This window comes from Trachemys scripta, chromosome 9, assembly GCF_013100865.1.
Source record: "Trachemys scripta elegans isolate TJP31775 chromosome 9, CAS_Tse_1.0, whole genome shotgun sequence".
In the NCBI taxonomy this organism is placed as follows: Eukaryota; Metazoa; Chordata; order Testudines; family Emydidae; genus Trachemys; species Trachemys scripta.
Window position 1 is genome coordinate 1,933,841 of NC_048306.1, and position 8,721 is coordinate 1,942,561.

The 8,721-nt window shown below is 40.0% G+C and overlaps 1 protein-coding gene across 1 annotated transcript in view; it reads right to left on the reverse strand.

Annotated features, from left to right (window-relative positions):
• Positions 1–2,614: 2,614 nt before the first annotated feature.
• Positions 2,615–8,721, reverse strand: part of LRCH2 (leucine rich repeats and calponin homology domain containing 2) — a 108,063-nt gene continuing 101,956 nt past the window's right edge. Inside the window, exon 25 of the transcript XR_004647170.1 lies at positions 2,615–3,478. The gene's annotated coding sequence lies outside the window, so the exon portion shown is untranslated. The remainder of the gene's footprint in view (positions 3,479–8,721) is intronic.

Genomic DNA, 8,721 nt, shown 5'->3' on the forward strand with positions numbered 1-8,721 from the left:
GATTGGATCTGGACTCACGAGGAATTGGTGGGGGGGAAAGAAGGGGGGGGAATGATTAATTCCTCCTTGTTTTAAGATCCAAGGGGTTTGGATTGGTGTTCACCAGGGAATTGGTAGAGGAGTCTCTCAAGGCTACCCAGGGAGGGAAAGGTTGGGGGGGGAGGGGAGAGACAGACAGTTTCCCAAATAAATCATTTGGGTGGTAGCAGCAAAAGCAGATCTAAGCTGGTAGTTAAACTTAGAGGTTTTCATGCAGGTCCCCACATCTGTACCCTAAAGTTCAGAGTGGGGAAGGAACCTTGACAGACACGATCATATATTCCACCTTGTGTGTGTATAAATACATATAATTTTTGTTCTACTACAGAGATAACCATTTAATAATAAACCCAATGTTAAAATACTGGAAGGACAGATGTTTACTGAGCAGCTGAAAAATACAAATATTCAAATCATTTTATAAATTCATCACATTTTAAAATATTAGTTAAAAAGTTAAAAGGAATTACTACATACAGGCTGGTAATTGTAATATTTTCCTATTAAAATACAAATGAGTTTATGATACACATTTAAATCTAACATATTTCTGAAGTTCACAGATAATTAACATTTTCTAATTCTTTTTACACTGTCTGTTATTACCTGCAAGTTATTGTTGTGTTCCCCTACAGAGATGTTTGTCATTCAGTTACAAAGGCAAATGAGTTGAAATGACTTTTTAAATTAGGATATAAAGCTGTCTGATCAGAACATTTATTACTATGAGATTTCCATCCTGACAGAGCCCTCGTTTGGAAACAAAGCAAACAAATTATTACATGTGTGTTTTGGGAATAGCTTTGACATGCTGAAATAACATGCAACCTTTTAAAAAAAGAACTCTTAAGATTTACAGAAATCTCTTCAAACTTTTTAATCGCATCTGAAATGCTACATTTGTAGCTAATTATAATACCTTGATCGCTATTTCAATTTAATATAGTCCCACAACTATATTTTGAAGGTTTTTTTTTTCTTTTTAATATTTTATGGTGATTCCACAAACAAAATGTACTGGAACGTTGCGGTTTAAATAGGGATTGTTGTATGAATAATATTCTCAACCGAGTGCACGAAAATCCTCTTTCTGCAGCTTCCACAAACTCTTGCTCCTGCACACATTTAGAGGGGGAAAATTTTCAAATGCTAAGGTCAGAATAATGAATATCAATCAAAAAAAAAAATCACAGCAGGACAGATGGAAATTGGGAGACTTCAGCTGCTTGTCATGTGGCCACTGAAGAAAGATTTTAAAAACCAGACTTGTAGGTGAATGAGAACGTGTATTGCATGACTAATTAAAAGTCCACCTTGAGAAGCACTGGCGACTTCAAAACACAAATGGAGAGAGGAGCTCTCTCTTGCAACAATCACCCGGGTGTGACGAAGGAATTGTACACGGAGTGTCATGCATAGTTCACATGGAAGAAAAACAGACTGAGGTATTGCACAAGAGCCACATGAAAACAAAGATTCCAGTGTCACTGCCCAAGCTAGTGAGATGTGAACAGAAAGTTGCATAAGTTCATAAATGATGGTTGCATTACCAGCTAAGAGGAAAAAGGTATTGCAATAAAGATTCCCTAGAAAATGTTCTCCGTGCTATAAAATCCTCTTCCCTTCTCATCATCAATAGTATTGGCAAGAGTGTCTGCCTTTAGCATTGCCATTAACAGAGGTGGTAAATAGAGAAAACAGTAAGTACTGCCCTTGTCTGAACTACGTAGCCAGCAGGTGGCATCCTAAAAGCAGGAATAGGGACCATTTTTCTTGGGTCCCCTTGGCCTAAGAAGTTAACTCTCCCCCCCCCCACATCTCTCAAGAGCCCCTTGGATGCTCAGTTTCTCTAGAAACACCTCCATGTGGAGATTGCAGATTGTTAGATTATTAAATCTCCTTTATGCAGTACAGACCTGTCTCCATGACTGTGTGGAAACGGAGTATCAGACTTAATCAAAGAGCATTCTATGTTTAAACCTTAAAACCTTGAATTTTTGCTACAAAAAAAAATGCGAAAAAACCCTATACAAAGGGAAACTTTCACACTTTTAGTATTCAGGAATGCTACAGTCAAGAAAATCTCAGTTTTAAAAAAATAAACAAACCTAAAAACAGGCAGAGAAGAGTGCCATCAGCACTGAAGTCTTTTATCTTAGATTATGATTTTGTATCGTGACAACTAAACATTAGAAGGATTCAGTAAACACACAGATGAGTTGGCCCTCAAATGTACAACCGACAGGATGTTTGTTGGTATTACGTAATATAAATTAGGAATGATTCCACATCAGAAAGTCCTCACTTTCTTCACAGGTTATGAACTGTTGGTCAAACACGTCATCACAATCTCCCCTACCCATAAGAAGGTCTTTCAATACACAAAGTATTGGGACAGAAAAAAGAATATTAATTGTTAAGAGAACAAAAGCTGTGATGCAAAAAGTCTTCATTGTTGCCTCTTAAACATGAGTACTGGCCTTTAAAAGAAGCTATGACAAACAGGTAAATCAGAATTTGATAAGTTATATACCATACACTATAAAAGATTAAAATGAATAACTTGACTACATAGAAGTTATGAAACAGTTTGTATTTTATACATAGAATATGTACACTGGTATTGGACATGTGGGTTTTATCCATGCAAATTCAATACAAAACTATTTACAAAAAATAACAGTAGGATTGTTTTTCAAAGAAACATGTACATGTTGGAAGCTCTAGCAATAATGGAAGTCCTGAAAAAAGAGACGTAAGATACAGTATTGTACACATAGGTGAACTTAAAAATGAGAGAAAGGGTTTACAAAACATGAAATGCAGAACAAATTAAAACGCAATATCAAATAGTTGTATTATAACTATTTACACAATTTAAGCATTTGCTGCTACGTATATGATCACTTTCCAGATATCTGTCTCAGAATTACTTTGTAAATTTTGCATACATTTACACGTTGCTGATTTGGTTACACTGTGTTTTCTGAGTTTTGTAATCACAAAAAAAGGTACAAAACAAAATATCTGAACACGCACCAAGTGATAATTGAACATGGTTTTTAAGCAATCACATTTTCTTGGTTCTACAGATTACACAATAGTTAAAAGTTAATTCACATTAATCCCACACTATTTCACCAAACAATCCCTTTACAATGTTTGTGTGCGCACTACACAAACAGGACTAACATATGCATATACTGTAGATGCAACACAGAACAGCGGCAACTTGGAAATTCCCACTGTTGTGGCAATGCCCTATCCATGCTTACTACAGTACATGGGTTCAGCAAACAAAACTGTACTAATACTTACAAATAAAGGCTTGCTCCTGAATGTGCTCTACCAACAGAACTCCCAATGTTCAATGTTAATTCCACGTGGGGAGCAACATGGTCAGGCCCAAAATAAGAACTGCCATTCTGGGCAGACTTCACTGATTTAAAAGAAAAAGGAAAAACAAACAAACATGAAAAACCCCACACTTTTGTGGTTACCTCCACATATTTGATCTGTCTGGCTTTATGAAAGTACTACACTTCCACTGGGGGGGGGTAGGGGGGAGCCTTAACTTTGTCTTAAGTGCCAACAGATTGTTTTAAATGGGTTGCTATGTAGCTCAGTTATAAACACCAGGGGAAAGTCTAGTTTCCCTGAAGTCAAGGAGAGTTTTCTCATTGATTTCAATGGGGCTAGAATTTCACCCATCTGGAATTAATTTGTATTTGGTTTAATCAATTCCTCTATTTTAAGACTTGTTAGAAAAGTGAGGGAGAAGTTTTGTAAAGCTTATCAAGGACTGGCATGCTGATGCGTGGAACAGAAGGAAGTTTACTTAAAGAACCCTTGTTTAAAAAAAAAAAAAGCTTAATTTTCATTTACTTTAAAAGCAATTCGACTATCATTCAGAGTGACAGATGCCATCATGGTTGTCACTGTTTTCTCCTGCCAGGCTTAAAAATGACCTTTAGGTGGTTTTATAAACTAAAGCACGTTTTAAAAAAAATGATAAGAAATAAAGAAAATGACAGCGAAACACAGTGTAGTGTAAAACTACAATTTAAGACTTAACAGAAATGCCCTATAGACAGTATCTTTTAAAAATCAATCAATACAAAGCTTTATTCTAGGAAATAAAAATTAAAACCATTGTCTGGAATTAAAATAGAGAAGCTTCCTTCTCAGTTTAATCACAGGGACAATGCAGAGAAAACAATGTCCACATTAGAAATAAAAGTGTAATGTTTTCTTTTCACATTTATATCAAAATAACTGTACATAAAACTTATTGTGCTTTTTAAAAAAAAATCTGTGCATTTTATATACATATTTTCGCCACAGGTGTGTAGAGACCTCTATAAATGCATTGTATGTATATTATGCCTAACTGTGTGTTGCACATGTAATAGCCAAGAGTGTTAATACTATTTCTTTTCATACGATTACAACTACTGTATAGTAGCTCACAAACTGGAGTCAAGAAGCAATCTTAACTCCAGGGAAATTTCTTCGTTTGCAGCACTGCACACTCCCCTAACAAGCATTCCTTTCATGAGTCCAATAATTCCAAAATTATTGGAAACTGAGAAAACCAATTCTATACCTACTATAGCCTGTACAGAGAGATGTGGGTCCAGAACTAGGAGCTGATCCTTTAAACCATAAAACTATACTGCAATTCCAAACCATCTGCTTTCTTCTCCCAATTCGCTTCACCCGGCTAACCTGTCTTCTGAATAATCTGGTCTGGGATGCAGCCAGCATACGCCCCACTGGAAATTCTATGCCACACAAAAATTGCATATATTCTCTTGTATATAGACCATTAGAATTTGTCTTTACAATTTCAGATCAGAGTGGTGTTCCTTTATTTACACGTGACTTTTTTAAACGCCAGGCATTTCATTTTCAGCTGGAAGTTGTTGGAAATGACAAACGAGTGTTTCAAAATGCTCATTTCAAAAAAAGGATGCACCCCTTGGTATAACCTGGTGCAGAAAATGGTAAAAAAGGTTGCTTACCAGTAACTAGAGGTTCTTTGAGATGTGTGGTCCCTTTCTATGTTCCACACTTGGGTAAGCATATGCACCACGCACTAGTCCAGAGATTTTTAGTAAGCAATGTTTGTTGGTCCACATGTGTGCAGTTGCTCTCCTCATGCTCTGAACTGAGGGTATGAGGAGCAGTGCAGACTGATGCCTCTTCAGTTTGTTCACTTACCATGAATCCAGTCATCGGCCACCACAGAGGGGATGGAGAGTGGGTAGTAAATACAGCTAGGAACCATACATCTCAAAGAACCTCCAGTAACAGGTAACCTACCTCCATTTCTTCTTTGAGTGATGGTTCCCAGGTCTATTCCACACATGGAAAATTAGTAAGCAGTAGTCAAACAGGAGGTGGGAGCAAGGATGAAAATGGTATGCATGTCTGTAGTATGGCTGTTCCCACCGTTATATTTGCAGCACAGGTACGGACCAACACATAACGTCTGAAGGTACTGCTAGAGCTCCAGTAGCCGCCCTGCTTGTATCTAGCAGAGTACATCTCAGAGATGCTAGAGAGGTTGTTTTGGCTCAAGTGGAGCAGGCACTCATCCCTTCAGGATGTGAGAGACATGCTAGTTGGTAGCAAAGATTCAGCTCGAGATCCTTTTAGAGAGTCTGTGCACAGAGAATGCTTGAGTCGTTGATTGCTCTGCTAAGGTGCTAAATAGTCTCGGTGGTTTCCGATTTGCTTTCATTCTCTCCACAAGAACACCAGTGCCCGGACATCTAGAGAGCGAAGCCTACTCTCCGCATCAGAAGCGTTGAGGTTTTGGGGGAAAAGGTGCCAATAAGTGGATGGTTTGTTTTATGGGAAACTAAAATTATTTTAGGGATGAATTCCAGGTACAGGCGGAGAGGTCTCTTTATGAGAAGTGGTATAATGAGGATTTGCCTTGAACATAAGAGTGACCATATGGGCCATCTAGCCCAATATGCTGTCTGACAGTGGCCAGTGCCAGATGCTTCAGAGAAAATGAACAGAACAGGGCAATTTTGAGTGATCCGTCCCGTTCCACCTTCTGGCAGCTGGGGCTTTAGGGACACCCAGAGCATGGGGCTGCTCCAATCATCCTGGCTAATAGCCACTGATGGCCCTATCCTCCATGAATTTATATCTAGGCTCAAAAAAGAACTAGATACTTTTGGCCTTCACAACATTCTCTGGCAAGTTCCACAGGTTTTCTGTGCATTGTGTGAAGTACTTACTTTTGTTTTAAATCTGCTGCCTATTAATTTCATCATGTGACCCTGGTTCCTGTGTTATGTGAAGGGGCAAATAACACTTCCCTATTCACTTTCTCCGAACCAGTCATGATTGTATAGACCTTCATCACACCCCCATTTAGTCATCTCTTTTTCACGCTGATCAATCCCAGTCTTTTTACATCTCTCCTCCTATGGAAGCTGTTCCACACCCCTAATTATTTTGTTGTCCTTCTCTGCACCTTTTCCAATGCTAATGTATCTTTTTTTTTAGATGGAGTGACCAGAATGGCATCAGTATTCCAGGTGGAGGCATATAATGGATTTATAGAGTAACATTATGATATTTGCTGTCTTACGTATCCCTTTCCTAATGGTTTCTAACTTGGTTAGCTTTTTGGCTGCCACTGCACATTGAGCAGATGTTTTCAGAGCACCACCAACAAGTACTCCGAGATGTCTTTCTTGAGCTAATTTACACGTAATCATTTTGTATTCTGGTATTTTTGTGTCCCATTAATTATCTTCATCTCACCCAGTTTCCAAGGCGCCTGCTACATCAATATCCTCATTTAACACCAGGCAATTTAGTTCACCCACGTTGGTATTTAGACTCCTAGCATTTTTATATAAGCACTTACAACATTTGTCAACATTCAGCTGCTTGCTTTCATGTGTTCTATTTAAATGGGATTCTTAGGTTTTACTGATCCTCACTAGCGCCAATCTGTACTTTACTAACTTTTCCCTATCCTATTAGGATATAGAATATCCCCCTTAATAAATTCAACACTAGGGGACATCTCGGTCCAAAGCACGTGCTTCTCTGCCCCTGTTGGCTTTCCCCCAGCCCTTAAAAAAATTCTACAACTTTTTGAATTTTACATGCCAGCAATCTGGTTCCATTTTGGGTGGAGCCCATCCTTCCTTTCCCCAAAGGTTCCCCAGGTCCTAATAAACTTAAAGCCTCTGCTCCCTACACACTCTTCTCGTCCACACATTGAGACCCTGCAGTTCTTTCTGTCTTCCTGGCAATGTGTGTGGAACTTGAAGCATTTCAAAGAATGTTACAATGGAGATCCTCAACATTAATCTCTGACTTAACAGACAAAATTGGCCTCATGATCTCTCTCCTACCTTTTCCTATGTCACTGACACCTACATGTACCACAACCACTGACTCCTCCCCAGCACAGCAACATAAAACACACTGTCTAGATGTCTTGTGAAATCCACAGTCTTCACACCGGGCAGGCAATTTACCATAATACTCTCCTGGTCACCACAATCCTAACTACCTATATTTCTAATAATCTGATCCCACATTATCATCTGGTTTGTCCCAATAACTGGAGTTGCCTCCCCCAGTTGGGTATCCTCAGTGCAAGAGGATACCATGACATCTGGAAGGAGGGTCCCAAATATGGGATTTGGGATGTTCTCCTTCCACGAGACTGTCATCCTCCTTAACAGCACAGAGGCTGTCAGACTGGGGATGGGACCGTTCTGCTGTGTCCCTGAAAGTCTTGTCTGTATACCTGCCTCCTTTAGCTCCTCCAGTTCAGCCACTCTAGTGCCAAGAGCCTGCACCGGGTCTCTGAGGGCCACGAGCTGCTTGCACAGTATGCACACACAGCACCTTCAGAGCAATAAACTGGACAGCCCCACTCTGCTGCTGGACTTTTGACTCTTGAATGGCCTTTTTGGGAGGTGGGGATGGGAGGGGTGATGGTTATTGGTCTAAGTTTAGAGTGTGTTTGTTAGGTATATCTGCCTCATACTCCCTCAAAACTCTGTTTGCTGCTCCCACTTGCTAGCTCCTCTGGTTGCTTAGGAGCTAGCGTTTTAAACCTATTCTCCCCGAGTTAGCCCTGCTCCCTTGTCAACGGAGTCCAAAGGGGGTTAGCATTAAAGGATTGCAGGCTTGGGCCTCATTAGTAAGCTCCCAGCCTAGCTAGCCGCTTGGCTCAGCACGCAGCCCCCCAAATCGACCACACTATAATCTTCAGTCAAGCAAGCACACAGACAAACTCACCCCAAGGGATCACACAGTCTTGCCTCTCATCTCAGAACACCCTTGCAAAACTCTCATTTGCTGCTGTTTGCTAGTTGTGCTTAGCCTTGAGCTGCCCCAGCTCGCCCACACTTCTGATTGATGGGATGGCGCCTAGGAAGACAACTTTCATCGCCAGGTGAGACACGGAACAGGTGGCTATTGGTCCAAAAGGAGGTCTATTAAGTGCTGACAGGACAAGATTGAGATCCCATTCTGGTGTTAATTTCACCACTGGTGAGAAGGTTCTAACGAGTCCCTTTCAGGATGAGTTGTTGGATGACTGAAGATAGTATCAAGTATCAGAGGGGTAGCCGTGTTAGTCTGAATCTGTAAAAAGCAACAGAGGATCCTGTGGCACCTTTGAGACTAACA